The 12770-nt window shown below is 42.9% G+C and overlaps 2 protein-coding genes across 2 annotated transcripts in view; both read right to left on the bottom strand.

The window, feature by feature from the left end:
* Window positions 1-12770, bottom strand: part of LOC137653452 (uncharacterized) — a 427638-nt gene that overhangs the window by 203424 nt on the left and 211444 nt on the right. The gene's annotated exons all lie outside the window — the stretch shown is intronic.
* LOC137652696 (pneumococcal serine-rich repeat protein-like) overlaps window positions 1-12770 on the bottom strand; it is a 95579-nt gene that overhangs the window by 19346 nt on the left and 63463 nt on the right. The gene's annotated exons all lie outside the window — the stretch shown is intronic.

Raw genomic sequence — 12770 nt, 5'->3', positions numbered from 1 at the left:
AATGCTAAAATTGTGGGAGGTAAAAAGAAATCAAAGAACTTTTAATGCAAGAGTTGTGGGAGCTAAAAAGAAGTCAAAGAACCTCTAATGCTAGAGGTGTGGGAGCTAAAAAGAGGTCAAAGAACTTCTAATGCAAGAGGTGTGGGAGCTAAAAAGACGTCAAAGATCTTCTAATGCAAGGGGTGTGGGAGCTAAAAAGAGATCAAAGAACTTTTAATGCAAGGGGTGAGGGACCTAATAAGAGGTCAAAGAACTTATAATGCAAGGGGTGGGGTAGCTAAAAAGAGGTCAAAGAACTTATAATGCAAGGGATGGGGGAGCTAAGAAGAGGTCAAAGAACTTCTAATACATGGGGTGTGGGAGCTAAAAACAGGTCAAAGAACAATTAATGTAAGGGGTGGGGGAGCTAAAAAGAGGTCAAAGAACTTCTAATGCAAGGGGTGTGGGAGCTAAAAAGAGGTCAAAGAACTTCTAATACAAGGGGTGTGTGAGCTAAAAAGATGTCAAAGAACTTCTAATGCAAGGGGTGGGGGAGCTAAAAAGATGTCAAAGAACTTCTAATGCAAGGGGTGTGGGAGCTAAAAAGAGGTCAAAGAAATTCTAATGCAAGGGGTGGGGGAGCTAAAAAGAGGTCAAAGAACTTCTAATGCAAGGGGTGGGGGAGCTAAAAACAGGTCAAAGAACTTCTAATGCAAGGGGTGGGGGAGCTAAAAACAGGTCAAAGAACTTCTAATGCAAGGGGTGGGGGAGCTAAAAACAGGTCAAAGAACTTCTAATGCAAGGGGTGGGGGAGCTAAAAAGAGGTCAAAGAACTTCTAATGCAAGGGGTGGGGGAGCTAAAAAGAGGTCAAAGAACTTCTAATGCAAGGGGTGAGGGAGCTAAAAAGAGGTCAAAGAACTTTTAATGCAGGGGGTGGGGGAGCTAAAAAGAGGTCAAAGAACTTCTAATGCAAGGGGTGGGGGAGCTAAAAACAGGTCAAAGAACTTCTAATGCAAGGGGTGGGGGAGCTAAAAAGAGGTCAAAGAATTTCTAATTCAAGGGGTGGGGGAGCTAAAAAGAGGTCAAAGAACTTCTAATGCAAGGGGTGGGGGAGCTAAACAGAGGTCAAAGAACTTTAATGCAAGGGTTGGGGGAGCTGAAAAGAGGTCAAAGAACTTCTAATGCAAGGGGTGGGGGAGCTAAAAAGAGGTCAAAGAACTTCTAATGCAAGGGGTGGGGAGCTAAAAAGAGGTCAAAGAACTTCTAATGCTAGAAGTGTGGGAGCTAAGAAGAGGTCAAAGAACTTCTAATGCTAGAAGTGTGGGAGCTAAAAAGAGGTCAAAGAACTTCTAATGCAAGGGGTGGGGGAGCTAAAAAGAGGCCAAAGAACTACTAATGCAAGGGGTGGGGCGTTAAAAAGAGGCCAAAGAACTTCTAATGCTAGAAGTGTGGGAGCTAAGAAGAGGTCAAAGAACTTCTAATGCTAGAAGTGTGGGAGCTAAAAAGAGGTCAAAGAACTTTTAATGCAAGGGGTGGGGAGCTAAAAAGAGGTCAAAGAACTTCTAATGCAAGGATTGGGGGAGCTAAAAAGAGGTCAAAGAACTTCTAATGCAAGGGGTGTGGGAGCTAAAAAGAGGTCAAAGAACTTCTAATGCAAGGAGTGGGGGAGCTAAAAAAAGGTCAAAGAACTTCTAATGCAAGGAGTGTGGGAGCTATAAAGAGGTTAAATAACTTATAATGCAAGGAGTGTGGGAGCTAAAAGGAGGTCAAAGAACTTCTAATGCAAGGAGTGTGGGAGCTAAAAAGAGGTAAAAGAACTTCTAATGCAAGGGGTGTGGGAGCTAAAAAGAGGTCAACGAACTTGTAATGCAAGGGGTGGGAGAGCTAAAAAGAGGTCAAAGAACTTCTAATGCAAGGAGTGTGGGAGCTAAAAAGAGGTCAAAGAACTTCTAATGCAAGGAGTGTGGGAGCTAAAAAGAGGTCAAAGAACTTCTAATGTAAGGGGTTGGGAAGCTAAAAAGAGGCCAAAGAACTTCTAATGCAAGGGGTGTGGGAGCTAAAAAGAGGTCAAAGAACCTCTAATGCAAGGGGTGGGGGGTTAAAAAGAGGTCAAAGCATTTCTAATGCAAGGAGTGTGGGAGCTAAAAAGAGGTCAAAGAACTTCTAATGCAAGGAGTGTGGGAGCTAAAAAGAGGTCAAAGAACTTCTAATGCAAGGTCGTGGGAGCTAAAAAAAGTTCAAATAACTTCTAATGCAAGGAGTGTGGGAGCTAAAAAGAGTTCAAAGAACTCCTAATGCAAGGGGTTGGGAAGCTAAAAAGAGGTCAAAGAACTTCTAATGCAAGGGGTGTGGGAGCTAAAAAGAGGTCAAAGAACTTCTAATGCAAGGGGTGGGCGAGCTAAAAAGAGGTCAAAGAACTTCTAATGCAAGGAGTGTGGGAGCTAAAAAGAGGTCAAAGAACTTCTAATGCAAGGGGCGTGGGAGCTAAAAAGAGGTCAAAGAACTTCTAATGCAAGGGGTGGGCGAGCTAAAAAGAGGTCAAAGAACTTCTGATGCAAGGAGTGTGGGAGCTAAAAACATGTCAAAGAACTTCTAATGCAAGGAGTGTGGGAGCTAAATAGAGGTCAAAGAACTTCTAATGCAAGGAGTGTGTGAGCTAAAAAGAGGTCAAAGAACTTCTAATGCAAGGGGTGTGAGAGCTAAAAAGAGGTCAAAGAACTTCTAATGCAAGGAGTGTGGGAGCTAAAAAGAGGTCAAAGAACTTCTAATGCAAGGGGTGTGGGAGCTAAAAAGAGGTCAAAGAACTTCTAATGCAAGGGGTGTGGGAGCTAAAAAAAAGGTCAAAGAACTTCTAATGCAAGGAGTGTGGGAGCTAAAAAGAAGTCAAAGAACTTCTAATGCAAGGAGTGTGGGAGCTAAAAACAGGTCAAAGATCTTCTAATGCAAGGGGTGTGGGAGCTAAAAAGAGGTCAAAGAACTTCTAATGCAAGGGGTGTGGGAGCTAAAAAGAGGTCAAAGCACTTCTAATGCAAGGAGTGTGGGAGCTAAAAAGAGGTCAAAGAACTTCTAATGCAAGGAGTGTGGGAGCTAAAAAGAGGTCAAAGAACTTCTAATGCAAGGGGTGTGGGAGCTAAAAAGAGGTCAAAGATCTTCTAATGCAAGGGGTGGGGGAGCTAAAAAGAGGTCAAAGAACTTCTAATGCAAGGGGTGGGGGAGCTAAAAAGAGGTCAAAGAACTTCTAATGCAAGGAGTGTGGGAGCTAAAAAGAGGTCAAAGAACTTCTAATGCAAGGAGTGTGGGAGCTAAAAAGAGGTAAAAGAACTTCTAATGCAAGGGATGGGGGAGCTAAAAAGAGGTCAAAGTACTTCTAATGCAAGGGATGGGGGAGCTAAAAAGAGGTCAAAGTACTTCTAATGCAAGGGGTGGGGGAGGTAAAAAGAGGTCAAAGAACTTCTAATGCAAGGGGTGGGGGAGCTAAAAAGAGGTCAAAGAACTTCTAATGCAAGGGGTGGGGGAGCTAAGAAGAGGTCAAAGAACTTCTAATGCAAGGGGTGGGGGAGCTAAAAAGAGGTCAAAGAACTTCTAATGCAAGGGGTGGGGGAGCTAAAAAGAGGCAAAGAACTTCTAATGCTAGAAGTGTGGGAGCTAAGAAGAGGTCAAAGAACTTCTAATGCTAGAAGTGTGGGAGCTAAAAAGTGGTCAAAAAACTTCTAATGCAAGAGGTGGGGAGCTAAAAAGAGGTCAAAGAACTTCTAATGCAAGGAGTGTGGGAGCTAAAAAGAGGTCAAAGAACTTCTAATGCAAGGGGTGGGGGAGCTAAAAAGAATTCAAAGAACTTCTAATGCAAGGAGTGGGGGAGCTAAAAAAAGGTCAAAGATCTTCTAATGCAAGGGGTGGGGGAACTAAAAAGAGGTCAAAGCACTTCTAATGCAAGGGGTGGGGGAGCTAAAAAGAGGTCAAAGAACCTCTAATGAAAAGGGGTGGGGGAGCTAAAAAGAGGTCAAAGAACTTCTAATGTAAGGGGTGGGGAGCTAAAAATAGGTCAAATAACTTCTAATTCTAGAAGTGAGGGAGCTAAAAAGAGGTCAAAGAACTTCTAATGCTAGAAGTGTGGGAGATAAAAAGAGGTCAAAGAACTTCTAATGCTAGAGGTGTGGGAGCTAAAAAGAGGTAAAAGAACTTCTAATGCTAGAGGTGTGGGAGCTAAAAAGAGGTCAAAGAACTTCTAATGTTAGCAGTGTGGGAGCTAAAAAGAAGTCAAAGAACTTATAATGCTAGAGGAGTGGGAGCTAAAAAGAGGTCATAGAACTTCTAATGCTAGAGGTGTGGGAGGTAAAAAGAGCTCAAAGAACTTCTAATGCAGGAGTTGTGGGAGCTAAAAAGAAGTAAAAGAACCTCTAATGCTAGAAGTGTGGGAGCTAAAAAGAGGTCAAAGAACTTCTAATGCAAGGGGTGAGGGAGCTAAAAAGAGGTCAAAGATATTCTAATGCAAGGGGTGTGGGAGCTAAAAAGAGATCAAAGAACTTCTAATGCAAGAGGTGGGGGAGCTAAAAAGAGGTCAAAGAACTTCTAATGTAAGGGGTGGGGGAGCTAAAAAGAGGTCAAAGAACTTCTAATGCAATGGGTGTGGTAGGTAAAAAGAGGTCAAAAAACTTTTAATGCAAGGGGTGGGGGAGCTGAAAAGAGGTCAAAGAACTTCTAATGCAAGGGGTGGGGGAGCTAAAAAGAGGTCAAAGAACTTAAAATGCAAGGGGTGGGGGAGCTAAGAAGAGGTCAAAGAACTTCTAATACAAGGGGTGTGGGAGCTAAAAACAGGTCAAAGAACATCTAATGTAATGGGTGGGGGAGCTAAAAAGAGGTCAAAGAACTTCTAATGCAAGGGGTGGGGGAACTAAAAACAGGTCAAAGAACTTTAATGCAAGGGGTGGGGGAGCTTAAAAGAGGTCAAAGAACTTCTAATGCAAGGGGTGGGGGAGCTAAAAAGAGGTCAAAGAACTTCTAATGCAAGGGGTGGGGAGCTAAAAAGAGGTCAAAGAACTTCTAATGCTAGAAGTGTGGGAGCTAAGAAGAGGTCAAAGAACTTCTAATGCTAGAAGTGTGCGAGCTAAAAAGAGGTCAAAGAACTTCTAATGCAAGGGGTGGGGAGCTAAAAAGAGGTAAAAAAACTACTAATATATGGGGTGGGGCATTAAAAAGAGGTCAAAGAACTTCTAATGCTAGAAGTGTAGGAGCTAAGAAGATGTCAAAGAACTTCTAATGCTAGAAGTGTGGGAGCTAAAAAGAGATAAAAGAACTTTTAATGCAAGGGGTGGGGGAGCTAAAAAGAGGTCAAAAAACTTCTAATGCAAGGAGTGTGGGAGCTAAAAAGAGGTCAAAGAACTTCTAATGCAAGGGGTGTGGGAGCTAAAAAGAGGTCAAAGAACGTCTAATGCAAGGAGTGGGGGAGCTAAAAAAAAAAGGTCAAAGAACTTCTAATGCAAGGAGTGTGGGAGCTGAAAAGAGGTTAAATAACTTATAATGCAAGGAGTGTGGGAGCTAAAAAGAGGTCAAAGAACTTCTAATGCAAGGAGTGTGGAAGCTAAAAAGAGGTCAAAGAACTTCTAATGCAAGGGGTGTGGGAGCTAAAAAGAGGTCAAAGAACTTCTAATGCCAGGGGCGTGGGAGCTAAAAAGAGGTCAAAGAACTTCTAATACAAGGGGTGTGGGAGCTAAAAAGATGTCAAAGAACTTCTAATGCAAGGGGTGGGGGAGCTAAAAGGAGGTCAAAGAACTTTTAATGCAAGGGGTGGGGGAACTAAAAAGAGGTCAAAGAACTTCTAATGCAAGGGGTGGGGGAGCTAAAAAGAGGTCAAAGAACCTCTAATGAAAAGGGGTGGGGGAGCTAAAAAGAGGTCAAAGAACTTCTAATGTAAGGGGTGGGGAGCTAAAAATAAGTCAAATAACTTCTAATTCTAGAAGTGAGGGAGCTAAAAAGAGGTCAAAGAACTTCTAATGCTAGAAGTGTGGGAGCTAAAAAGAGGTTAAAGAACTTCTAATGCTAGAGGTGTGGGAGCTAAAAAGAGGTAAAAAAACTTCTAATGCAAGGGGTGTGGGAGCTAAAAAGAGATCAAAGAACTTCTAATGTTAGCGGTGTGGGAGCTAAAAAGAAGTCAAAGAACTTCTAATGCTAAAATTGTGGGAGGTAAAAAGAAATCAAAGAACTTTTAATGCAAGAGTTGTGGGAGCTAAAAAGAAGTCAAAGAACCTCTAATGCTAGAGGTGTGGGAGCTAAAAAGAGGTCAAAGAACTTCTAATGCAAGAGGTGTGGGAGCTAAAAAGACGTCAAAGATCTTCTAATGCAAGGGGTGTGGGAGCTAAAAAGAGATCAAAGAACTTTTAATGCAAGGGGTGAGGGACCTAATAAGAGGTCAAAGAACTTATAATGCAAGGGGTGGGGTAGCTAAAAAGAGGTCAAAGAACTTATAATGCAAGGGATGGGGGAGCTAAGAAGAGGTCAAAGAACTTCTAATACATGGGGTGTGGGAGCTAAAAACAGGTCAAAGAACAATTAATGTAAGGGGTGGGGGAGCTAAAAAGAGGTCAAAGAACTTCTAATGCAAGGGGTGTGGGAGCTAAAAAGAGGTCAAAGAACTTCTAATACAAGGGGTGTGTGAGCTAAAAAGATGTCAAAGAACTTCTAATGCAAGGGGTGGGGGAGCTAAAAAGATGTCAAAGAACTTCTAATGCAAGGGGTGTGGGAGCTAAAAAGAGGTCAAAGAAATTCTAATGCAAGGGGTGGGGGAGCTAAAAAGAGGTCAAAGAACTTCTAATGCAAGGGGTGGGGGAGCTAAAAACAGGTCAAAGAACTTCTAATGCAAGGGGTGGGGGAGCTAAAAACAGGTCAAAGAACTTCTAATGCAAGGGGTGGGGGAGCTAAAAACAGGTCAAAGAACTTCTAATGCAAGGGGTGGGGGAGCTAAAAAGAGGTCAAAGAACTTCTAATGCAAGGGGTGGGGGAGCTAAAAAGAGGTCAAAGAACTTCTAATGCAAGGGGTGAGGGAGCTAAAAAGAGGTCAAAGAACTTTTAATGCAGGGGGTGGGGGAGCTAAAAAGAGGTCAAAGAACTTCTAATGCAAGGGGTGGGGGAGCTAAAAACAGGTCAAAGAACTTCTAATGCAAGGGGTGGGGGAGCTAAAAAGAGGTCAAAGAATTTCTAATTCAAGGGGTGGGGGAGCTAAAAAGAGGTCAAAGAACTTCTAATGCAAGGGGTGGGGGAGCTAAACAGAGGTCAAAGAACTTTAATGCAAGGGTTGGGGGAGCTGAAAAGAGGTCAAAGAACTTCTAATGCAAGGGGTGGGGGAGCTAAAAAGAGGTCAAAGAACTTCTAATGCAAGGGGTGGGGAGCTAAAAAGAGGTCAAAGAACTTCTAATGCTAGAAGTGTGGGAGCTAAGAAGAGGTCAAAGAACTTCTAATGCTAGAAGTGTGGGAGCTAAAAAGAGGTCAAAGAACTTCTAATGCAAGGGGTGGGGGAGCTAAAAAGAGGCCAAAGAACTACTAATGCAAGGGGTGGGGCGTTAAAAAGAGGCCAAAGAACTTCTAATGCTAGAAGTGTGGGAGCTAAGAAGAGGTCAAAGAACTTCTAATGCTAGAAGTGTGGGAGCTAAAAAGAGGTCAAAGAACTTTTAATGCAAGGGGTGGGGGAGCTAAAAAGAGGTCAAAGAACTTCTAATGCAAGGATTGGGGGAGCTAAAAAGAGGTCAAAGAACTTCTAATGCAAGGGGTGTGGGAGCTAAAAAGAGGTCAAAGAACTTCTAATGCAAGGAGTGGGGGAGCTAAAAAAAGGTCAAAGAACTTCTAATGCAAGGAGTGTGGGAGCTATAAAGAGGTTAAATAACTTATAATGCAAGGAGTGTGGGAGCTAAAAGGAGGTCAAAGAACTTCTAATGCAAGGAGTGTGGGAGCTAAAAAGAGGTAAAAGAACTTCTAATGCAAGGGGTGTGGGAGCTAAAAAGAGGTCAACGAACTTGTAATGCAAGGGGTGGGAGAGCTAAAAAGAGGTCAAAGAACTTCTAATGCAAGGAGTGTGGGAGCTAAAAAGAGGTCAAAGAACTTCTAATGCAAGGAGTGTGGGAGCTAAAAAGAGGTCAAAGAACTTCTAATGTAAGGGGTTGGGAAGCTAAAAAGAGGCCAAAGAACTTCTAATGCAAGGGGTGTGGGAGCTAAAAAGAGGTCAAAGAACCTCTAATGCAAGGGGTGGGGGGTTAAAAAGAGGTCAAAGCATTTCTAATGCAAGGAGTGTGGGAGCTAAAAAGAGGTCAAAGAACTTCTAATGCAAGGAGTGTGGGAGCTAAAAAGAGGTCAAAGAACTTCTAATGCAAGGTCGTGGGAGCTAAAAAAAGTTCAAATAACTTCTAATGCAAGGAGTGTGGGAGCTAAAAAGAGTTCAAAGAACTCCTAATGCAAGGGGTTGGGAAGCTAAAAAGAGGTCAAAGAACTTCTAATGCAAGGGGTGTGGGAGCTAAAAAGAGGTCAAAGAACTTCTAATGCAAGGGGTGGGCGAGCTAAAAAGAGGTCAAAGAACTTCTAATGCAAGGAGTGTGGGAGCTAAAAAGAGGTCAAAGAACTTCTAATGCAAGGGGCGTGGGAGCTAAAAAGAGGTCAAAGAACTTCTAATGCAAGGGGTGGGCGAGCTAAAAAGAGGTCAAAGAACTTCTGATGCAAGGAGTGTGGGAGCTAAAAACATGTCAAAGAACTTCTAATGCAAGGAGTGTGGGAGCTAAATAGAGGTCAAAGAACTTCTAATGCAAGGAGTGTGTGAGCTAAAAAGAGGTCAAAGAACTTCTAATGCAAGGGGTGTGAGAGCTAAAAAGAGGTCAAAGAACTTCTAATGCAAGGAGTGTGGGAGCTAAAAAGAGGTCAAAGAACTTCTAATGCAAGGGGTGTGGGAGCTAAAAAGAGGTCAAAGAACTTCTAATGCAAGGGGTGTGGGAGCTAAAAAAAAGGTCAAAGAACTTCTAATGCAAGGAGTGTGGGAGCTAAAAAGAAGTCAAAGAACTTCTAATGCAAGGAGTGTGGGAGCTAAAAACAGGTCAAAGATCTTCTAATGCAAGGGGTGTGGGAGCTAAAAAGAGGTCAAAGAACTTCTAATGCAAGGGGTGTGGGAGCTAAAAAGAGGTCAAAGCACTTCTAATGCAAGGAGTGTGGGAGCTAAAAAGAGGTCAAAGAACTTCTAATGCAAGGAGTGTGGGAGCTAAAAAGAGGTCAAAGAACTTCTAATGCAAGGGGTGTGGGAGCTAAAAAGAGGTCAAAGATCTTCTAATGCAAGGGGTGGGGGAGCTAAAAAGAGGTCAAAGAACTTCTAATGCAAGGGGTGGGGGAGCTAAAAAGAGGTCAAAGAACTTCTAATGCAAGGAGTGTGGGAGCTAAAAAGAGGTCAAAGAACTTCTAATGCAAGGAGTGTGGGAGCTAAAAAGAGGTCAAAGAACTTCTAATGCAAGGAGTGTGGGAGCTAAAAAGAGGTCAAAGAACTTCTAATGCAAGAAGTGTGGGAGCTAAAAAGAGGTCAAAGAACTTCTAATGCAAGGGGTGTGGGAGCTAAAAAGAGGTAAAAGAACTTCTAATGCAAGGGATGGGGTAGCTAAAAAGAGGTCAAAGAACTCTTAATGCAAGGGGTGTGGGAGCTAAAAAGAGGTAAAAGAACTTCTAATGCAAGGGATGGGGGAGCTAAAAAGAGGTCAAAGAACTTCTAATGCAAGGGGTGGGGAGCTAAAAAGAGGTCAAAGAACTTCTAATGCAAGGAGTGTGGAAGCTAAAAGAGGTAAAAGAACTTCTAATGCAAGGGGTGGGGGAGCTAAAAAGAGGTCAAAGAACTTCTAATGCAAGGGGTGTAGGAGCTAAAAAGAGATAAAAGAACTTCTAATGCAAGGGATGGGGGAGCTAAAAAGAGGTCAAAGAACTTCTAATGCAAGGGGTGGGGGAGCTAAAAAGAGGTAAAAGAACTTTTAATGCAAGGGATGGGGGAGCTAAAAAGAGGTCAAAGAACTTCTAATGCAAGGGGTGGGGGAGCTAAACAGAGGTCAAAGAACTTCTAATGCAAGGAGTGTGGGAGCTAAAAAGAGGTCAAAGAACTTCTAATGCAAGGGGTGTGGGAGCTAAAAAGAGGTCAAAGAACTTCTAATGCAAGGGGTGTGGGAGCTAAAAAGAGGTCAAAGAACTTCTAATGCAAGGGATGGGGGAGCTAAAAAGAGGTCAAAGAACTTCTAATGCAAGGGGTGTGGGAGCTAAAAAGAGGTAAAAGAACTTCTAATGCAAGGGGTGTGGGAGCTAAAAAGAGGTCAAAGAACTTCTAATGCAAGGGATGGGGGAGCTAAAAAGAGGTCAAAGTACTTCTAATGCAAGGGGTGGGGGAGCTAAAAAGAGGTCAAAGAACTTCTAATGCAAGGAGTGTGGGAGCTAAAAGAGGTAAAAGAACTTCTAATGCAAGGGATGGGGGAGCTAAAAAGAGGTCAAAGTACTTCTAATGCAACGGGTGTGGGAGCTAAAAAGAGGTCAAAGAACTTCTAATGCAAGGAGTGTGGGAGCTAAAAAGAGGTAAAAGAACTTCTAATGCAAGGGGTGTGGGAGCTAAAAAGAGGTCAAAGAACTTCTAATGCAAGGGATGGGGGAGCTAAAAAGAGGTCAAAGTACTTCTAATGCAACGGGTGTGGGAGCTAAAACGAGGTCAAAGAACTTCTAATGCAACGGGTGTGGGAGCTAAAAAGAGGTCAAAGAACTTCTAATGCAAGGAGTGTGGGAGCTAAAAAGAGGTAAAAGAAATTCTAATGCAAGGGATGGGGGAGCTAAAAAGAGGTCAAAGTACTTCTAATGCAAGGGATGGGGGAGCTAAAAAGAGGTCAAAGTACTTCTAATGCAAGGGGTGGGGGAGCTAAAAGGAGGTCAAAGAACTTCTAATGCAAGGAGTGTGGGAGCTAAAAAGAGGTAAAAGAACTTCTAATGCAAGGGATGGGGGAGCTAAAAAGAGGGCAAAGAACTTCTAATGCAAGGGGTGGGGGAGCTAAAAATAGGTCAAAGAACTTCTAATGCAAGGGGTGTGGGAGCTAAAAAGAGGTAAAAGAACTTCTAATGCAAGGGATGGGGGAGCTAAAAAGAGGTCAAAGAACTTCTAATGCAAGGGGTGTGGGAGCTAAAAAGAGGTAAAAGAACTTCTAATGCAAGGGATGGGGGAGCTAAAAAGAGGTCAAAGAACTTCTAATGCAAGGGGCGTGGGAGCTAAAAAGAGGTAAAAGAACTTCTAATGCAAGGGATGGGGGAGCTAAAAAGAGGTCAAAGAACTTCTAATGCAAGGGGTGGGGGAGCTAAAAAGAGGTCAAAGAACTTCTAATGCAAGGAGTGTGGGAGCTAAAAAGAGGTAAAAGAACTTCTAATGCAAGAAGTGTGGGAGCTAAAAAGAGGTCAAAGAACTTCTAATGCAAGGGGTGTGGGAGCTAAAAAGAGGTAAAAGAACTTCTAATGCAAGGGATGGGGGAGCTAAAAAGAGGTCAAAGAACTTCTAATGCAAGGGGTGTGGGAGCTAAAAAGAGGTAAAAGAACTTCTAATGCAAGGGATGGGGGAGCTAAAAAGAGGTCAAAGAACTTCTAATGCAAGGGGTGTGGGAGCTAAAAAGAGGTCAAAGAACTTCTAATGCAAGGGGTGTGGGAGCTAAAAAGAGGTCAAAGAACTTCTAATGCAAGGGGTGTGGGAGCTAAAAAGAGGTCAAAGAACTTCTAATGCAAGGGGTGTTGGAGCTAAAAAGAGGTCAAAGAACTTCTAATGCAAGGGGTGTGGGAGCTAAAACGAGGTCAAAGAACTTCTAATGCAACGGGTGGGGGAGCTAAAAAGAGGTCAAAGAACTTCTAATGCAAGGGGTGTGGGAGCTAAAAAGAGGTCAAAGAACTTCTAATGCAAGGGGTGTGGGAGCTAAAACGAGGTCAAAGAACTTCTAATGCAACGGGTGGGGGAGCTAAAAAGAGGTCAAAGAACTTCTAAAGCAAGGGGTGTGGGAGCTAAAAAGAGGTCAAAGAACTTCTAATGCAACGGGTGTGGGAGCTAAAACGAGGTCAAAGAACTTCTAATGCAACGGATGGGGGAGCTAAAAAGAGGTCAAAGAACTTCTAATGCAAGGGGTGTGGGAGCTAAAAAGAGGTCAAAGAACTTCTAATGCAAGGGGTGTGGGAGCTAAAAAGAGGTCAAAGAACTTCTAATGCAACGGGTGGGGGAGCTAAAAAGAGGTCAAAGAACTTCTAATGCAAGGGGTGTGGGAGCTAAAAAGAGGTCAAAGAACTTCTAATGCAAGGGGTGTGGGAGCTAAAACGAGGTCAAAGAACTTCTAATGCAACGGGTGTGGGAGCTAAAAAGAGGTCAAAGAACTTCCAATGCAAGGGGTGGGGGAGCTAAAAAGAGGTCAAAGAACTTCTAATGCAAGGGGTGGGGGAGCTAAAAAGAGGTCAAAGAACTTCTAATGCAAGGGGTGGGGGATAGATGTCGCCAGCGAGGCTTTGGGGAAGGCGCGGCGGCGTCTGTGTTCTTTCTGATGCGTAAACTTAATTAAATATAAGTAAAAACAGGGCATTAAATATGTATTATAAATACTAAACTCTTTCTTATCTTGACAGCACAAACGAAATCTTACAAGTTCCAACATGTAACTAAGCACTCCCGAAACACGGGTCAACCTTTCACTTCTGCTTGGAGGATATCCTCGCAAGTAAAAGGTAATCATTATGAATATGGAAAGGAAGATTTGCTTATACTTCTACCTTTTGCTTCAGAGAA

Source organism: Palaemon carinicauda, chromosome 14 (genome assembly GCF_036898095.1).
Source record: "Palaemon carinicauda isolate YSFRI2023 chromosome 14, ASM3689809v2, whole genome shotgun sequence".
NCBI lineage: Eukaryota > Metazoa > Arthropoda > Malacostraca > Decapoda > Palaemonidae > Palaemon > Palaemon carinicauda.
This window is presented reverse-complemented; position numbering and strand designations above follow the sequence as displayed.